Source organism: Syngnathus leptorhynchus, chromosome 18 (genome assembly GCF_054491065.1).
Source record: "Syngnathus leptorhynchus isolate UIUO chromosome 18, UIUO_Slep, whole genome shotgun sequence".
Lineage (NCBI taxonomy): Eukaryota > Metazoa > Chordata > Actinopteri > Syngnathiformes > Syngnathidae > Syngnathus > Syngnathus leptorhynchus.
This window is the reverse complement of record NC_141212.1, coordinates 7,669,891-7,675,890: the sequence shown is the minus strand read 5'-3', so window position 1 is coordinate 7,675,890 and position 6,000 is coordinate 7,669,891. Positions and strand designations below refer to the sequence as shown.

General features: G+C 42.3%; 1 pseudogene; it reads right to left on the bottom strand.

Moving 5' to 3' along the window:
- Positions 1-899: 899 nt before the first annotated feature.
- LOC147042743 (protein CFDP2-like) lies at positions 900-2,586 on the bottom strand (annotated as a pseudogene).
- Between the last annotated feature and the right edge of the window lie 3,414 nt (positions 2,587-6,000).

Sequence of the window (6,000 nt, the reverse complement as noted above, 5' to 3'; positions counted from 1 at the left end):
CAGAGAGCCTCTCTGTTGACCGTGTCGAACCCCTTTGTCAAGTCTATGAACACTAAGTATAGGTCCATCTGCTGTTCGATGCACTTCTCTTGAATTTGTCGCACAGTGAAAATCATGTCAGCAGTGCTGCGGCCAGGTCGGAATCCACACTGGGCCTCAGGTAGGTTTTCTTCAGAAATTGTTTTGCTGAGCCTATTGAGGGGTATTCGTGCAAGGATCTTTCCGGCAACAGATAATAAGGAAATTCCCCTGTAGTTGCCATAGTCTGTCTTAGCTCCTTTGTTCTTATCTAGTGCCACTATGGTAGCATTTCGGAGGTCCACAGGCATGTCTTCTTCTTCCCATATTTCGCAGAGGACGTCCTGGAATGCTTTGAAAGCACAGGACCCCAGAGACATGAAGATTTCTGCAGGGAGTCCACCTTTCCCTGGTGCTTTTCCGCAACTCATCTGCTTTATTGCGGCTCTGACCATCCTCTGTAGGTGGAAGGTCGAGTTCCTCCTGTGTAGGCTTTTGTGGTATTTATGTGGTATGGGTTTTGTGGATGATGATGATGATGATGATGGTGGTATCTGCTCCAACACAGCCTGGTTGACAGCGGATGGTCGGTTGAGTAACTGGTTGAAGTGCTCCTCCCACCTTGCATTGATTCCCTCTTTGTCCCTGTTGCTGGTAGAACCATCAGCAGAGAGTAGAGGGGCTGTTCCTGATGCTGAGGGACCGTATATGGCCTTTATTGCATTGAACGGCATCTTAGAGTTGTTGGTATCAGCATAAAGCTGCACTTCATTGGCTTTCCTTTCCCACCACTGGTTCTGCATATTGTGATGTTTTCTCTGTGTTTTGGCTTCCGGTGTGCCCAACATTGGCCCTCTGTCATCCAGACTCGATTGGAATTTTTAACAGTAGCTGTTGGACGAAAGGCGTGCAGTGTTGAAGGCATGTCTGACGATCTTTGGGCGTTTGTGGTGTTGAGGGACTACGTGGATGTTGAGTTTTGCTCGCACAAGTCTGTGATCGGTCCAACAATCTGCACCTCGCATTGCCCTTGTAGAGAGAACATCTTTGCTGTCACGTTGGCGGGTGATGATGTAATCTATGAGATGCCATTGTTTTGATCGCGGGTGCATCCACGTCATTTTGTACTTATCAGCCTGCCTGAATGTTGTGTTGGCCAGCAGCAGGTCGTATTCAGCACACTTATTCAATAGAAGAAAGCCACTGCTGTTCATGTTCCCTATTCCATACTTTCCAATCACACCTTTCCACTGGTCACTGTCCCTGCCAACTCTGGCGTTGAAATCGCCCAGCACTAAAAGCTTGTCACTGGAGGGTGTGGCGCACAGCAGGGCATCCAGGTCAGTATAAAACTGCTCTTTCACTTCTTCTAAACTGGTCAGTGTCGGGGTGTAGGCGCTTATGATGATGAGAAAACGCTTGTTACTGATAGGGAGGCGGAGGTTCATAAGTCTCTCACTGATGCCAGTGGTGAAGCTGGGAATATGTGTGAGAAGGCTGGTCCTAATGGCAAATCCAACACCATGTATTCTGTCTTCCTCCTAAACTTTTTCTTTCCAGAAAAAAGTATATCCACTGTTTCGGACACTGATCCTTCCTCTGCAATCCGAGTTTCACTGATTGCGGCAATTTCGATTTGGTATCTTGCCAGTTCTTTGGCTACGAGTGCTGTTCTTCTTTGAGGTCTTGTGACATCATCATCTCTGTCCATAAGGGTGCGCACGTTCCAAGTTCCTATTATAAGCTGTTTCTGTTGTGGTCGACCGCAGGTGGATAAATCTTGCCAGCCCCGATTAGCTGGCCAGATTGGGTAGGGTAGGCATTTCTTTAGGGCACCTTTTCTAGCCCCCTCCCTTGCTAGGGTGAGCAGTGCGATCCTAAAGAGGCTGCTCAGTCGTCTGGGATGCTATCGTTTTGTCACTGCCGGTCCTCAAAATGCTTTTTGGAGACGTTTTGAACAGTTCCGTCAGCTTCAAATTTATCTCTAATTCGAGTAATGGTAACTCTTGTTGGTGGTTCTTTTTGAAACATCCTCCTAAATTGGTTTTGCACTTCTACTCCGTTTTCATGCTTCCAGTAACATTTTAGAATTAATTTTCTTTCTTCAAAGTTTAGTCTGACTGCCATCATTTGGATCGATGGGTTTAATCTGCAAAGAAAAAGCAAACCTTTGAGTTATCAGCTGCTAAAAAGTGTAAACATCTTTTTGGGACACCCATAGGAGTATTCGTGCATATGTTTACATATATATATGTGGATATGTATACGTACTATATGTACTCATATATGTATGTGTGTACCCATATGTGCATTTAAAGATATGCAATAATTTATTGTACCAAAAGGGGAATCGTGATGTAGCGAGAAACACTTATTTTGAAACTTTCCATTCCAAATCCATCCATTGACTGGAGGATCCAATTTTTTTTGACAGATCAAAGTTAGCCAAAATAAGCAGCATTTTTCACAAACCACAAGTGCAAACAACACTCAGAGAAAGTGATTTCCAAGCCAGTTCCATTTTCCAAAAGCCCAGTCGAGAATTTGCACTTTGGTGTAACGGGTCATCCCTAATATGTGCTGCCTGTCGGATATCCAGTGAGGTTTTTCTTGTCGTTGTCAAACGCCTCAGTGCATGCACATACATACTCACACAGACACACACTTTATACGACCGCATTAGATTCAGTCATCATCGGTTGGGAACATGTGCCCCTCTTAAACTCGCCTCCCTGCCATATGCGGTGCCACACACACTTTATTCTTGGCCAGTTTACAAATTAGAGCAGCTGAGGTTTACTGCTACTTCATACAGGGTCGGGGTTGGGAGTCTGTGCGGGGGTGGGGGGCTCATGCTCGATACCTTCTCAATGAGGCATTCTTATGAGCCGGAGACACGAGCCGGTCCAGCCCAATTTTTTTGATTGAGTGTTTCAACACATCATATAAGGAAACAGCTGTGCTACAAATTAGTGTGTCGTCTGTGACTTTGACTAATGTGCTGGGTTGGTGCAGTTAGAATCACGCGTTTTCCAACACTCGCTCCAAACCGAAATGCTCACGCACACACACACACACACACACACACACACACACACACACACACACACACACACACACACACACACACACACACACACACACACACACACACACACACACACACACACAACTTCTCCAAATGATGCACTTGTCAGACGATTGGTTTACTCCACTTAATCATCTGTCCCGTTATCCTACTTTTTGATGTCAAAGTACTGATTGTTATGGAGTAAAATCTAAATGCTAGATATATAAGGGTGATGAATATTCACCCTTAAAATGTTTATACAGTGCTTCAGTTAAGAAATTTAATTTATAAATCTATTACATTTTGCAAGGAAAATAATTCAAATTCAAATTACATATCCATAATGATATACGTATGTGTGTGTGTGTGTGTGTATGAATATATATATATATATATATATATATATATATATATATATATATATATATTATATATATATATATATATATATATATATATATATATATACACACACATACATACATACACACACACATACATACACACACACACACACACACCGTAATTTTCGGACTATAAGTCGGAATTTATTAGAAATCTGTAATGATTACCTAGCAGTGGTGAAAATTTGGGCTCAATAAATCAAGTTACCGTAATTTTTGGACTATAAATCGCTCCGGAGTATAAGTCGCACCAACCATAAAATGCACAATGAAGTGGAAAAACACATATATAAATCAGAGTATAAGTCGCACTTTTGGGGCAAATTTATTTGTCAAAATCCAACACCAAAAACAGACATGAACCAGCAACAACAGGCTAAACGATACGGTATGCTAACATGACATATACACAAACGAGGAGCTGAGAACGGGCCTGACGTAACATTCAGAGTTATTCAAGTAAGTATTACATAAATAACACGTTTATCAAACCATTTGTGTCACTCCAATTCATTAAATCCATCTTTCGTGCTATGCGGCGCATATGCTGATGTCGGACCCGTTGTAAATTGCATTTCTTATTATTCCACAGACCCATATAACGATATATAAAGTATATTTCAAATAACTATCATATTACAACAATATTATCAAACCATCTGTGTCCCTCCAAATCATTAAATGCATCGATCAAATTCCTCGTTCTTTATGTCAACAACGCCGCGCGTGCGCTGCAGAGATCTAGTATATAACTACATTGTAGTGTTAACAAAGTACCAGGAAAGACGTGGGTTTGGTAAACGGCTCTTTATTTAACAAAACGTTCAAAGTTCAACGAGCCAACAACTACTGAACTTCCATCCACGGAGGTGAAAGAAAGCCATGTCCGAGCCCCATCCACCAACCCCGGTCAGCCACCCGGCCGATTGCCGGCCCCCAACTTCCATCCACGAAGGTGAAAGAGAGCTCCCGTCGAGAAGGACCGGGCGTGCGTAAAAACCATAATAGTTTTTCAAACCTGTGTCACTCCAAATAATTGAATCCTTCAAACTCTTCGTCCTCCGTGTCACTTACAAACAAAGCCGCTAATGATGTAGTACGTGGGGCCCTTCGTCATCTTCGTCATCCCGTGATCGAATCCTTTGCCCTTTATGTAAACAACCACCGCGCGGCACGGGTGACGTCACTTGCAGTTCAAATGACAGTAATCCCTTGCTACATCGCGGTTCGTTTATTGCGGTTTCACTACATCGAGGATTTTTGAATTTTGAAAATTTGTGAAAAAAATCACATATAAGTCCCTCCTGAGTATGGATGCTCCAAGGTTGCATAGTGCTTAGGTTTTGCAACTGTTTGAGGGCCAAAGAGTTTGCAACTGTTGAAATGCTGTGTCACTCTTATAGAGAAGTGTGCAACGCAATAATTGTTTTGAGTGGAGACATTGTTGCTTAACTTAAAGCTCCATTAGTGATTCATTTACACTCAAAAGTCACAAAAGTTTGGGACTGTTGAAATGGTGCCAAAATGTCCACGATCAAATGAAGGTTGTGCTGCACAAAAACAGAAAAATAAGGAACCCTGCCCCCCCACCACACACACACACACACACACACACACACACACACACACACACACACACACACACACACACACACACACACACACACACACACACACACACACACACGGTGGGGGAGTCGGAGTAAACTCACCAGGTATTTTGCAACTTAAACGAAAATGCGGAGTCTTAGAGAAGTGAAACCATTTTGGCTCCAGGAGCATCTGGACAGCCCAGGTTCCAAGGTTCATTTAACAGGGAAATAAAAATGCTACTTCCCCCTTTTTATACTGTATAATATTTATAATTCTTCTCTCACAAAATAAAAACACGTGTTGCAATCGTAAATGATGACGGAGTGACCGGAGACTCACAAGCAGGTAAGAAGAGAAGTAATGAGCAACCTTTCTGCTTTGGATCATTAAACTAGTGGTTGGCCCCTCATAATTTCGTCAGCAAGCTATAATGATACCGCAGCATCTTTAGTTCCTCATTCCGTCAATGACACATGTGACCATTTCCTGTTTTAATAAACCTAGTACCAGAGGAGTGGCACACCTAAGACTTGTTTTTACTACAGTAGAACATTCTGTACCATACGTTTTGAATGTGTATTGGTAAATCATAAATTACCCTTAAAAATGTTCTTAATATATTATAAACATACCGCATCATCAAATGAGGCCGTAGCTGTTTTGACACTGTTAGCGGTTTTGCCTGCCAATTGTGTAAAAAAAAAAAACAACAACTTTATTTTAAGTAAAAATCAATACTCTAAAATGTACGTACTTGAAACAAAATGCCTAGACTTTGTCATATAAAGAGCTGGATTGCATTGACTCGGGCATTTATACTACCAAAACAACATATTAGGATAGCTTTTTTTAATCCAGTGGGTGGCTCGGTGGGGCACTGGGTAGCACATCCGCCTCATAGTTAGGAGGGTGTGG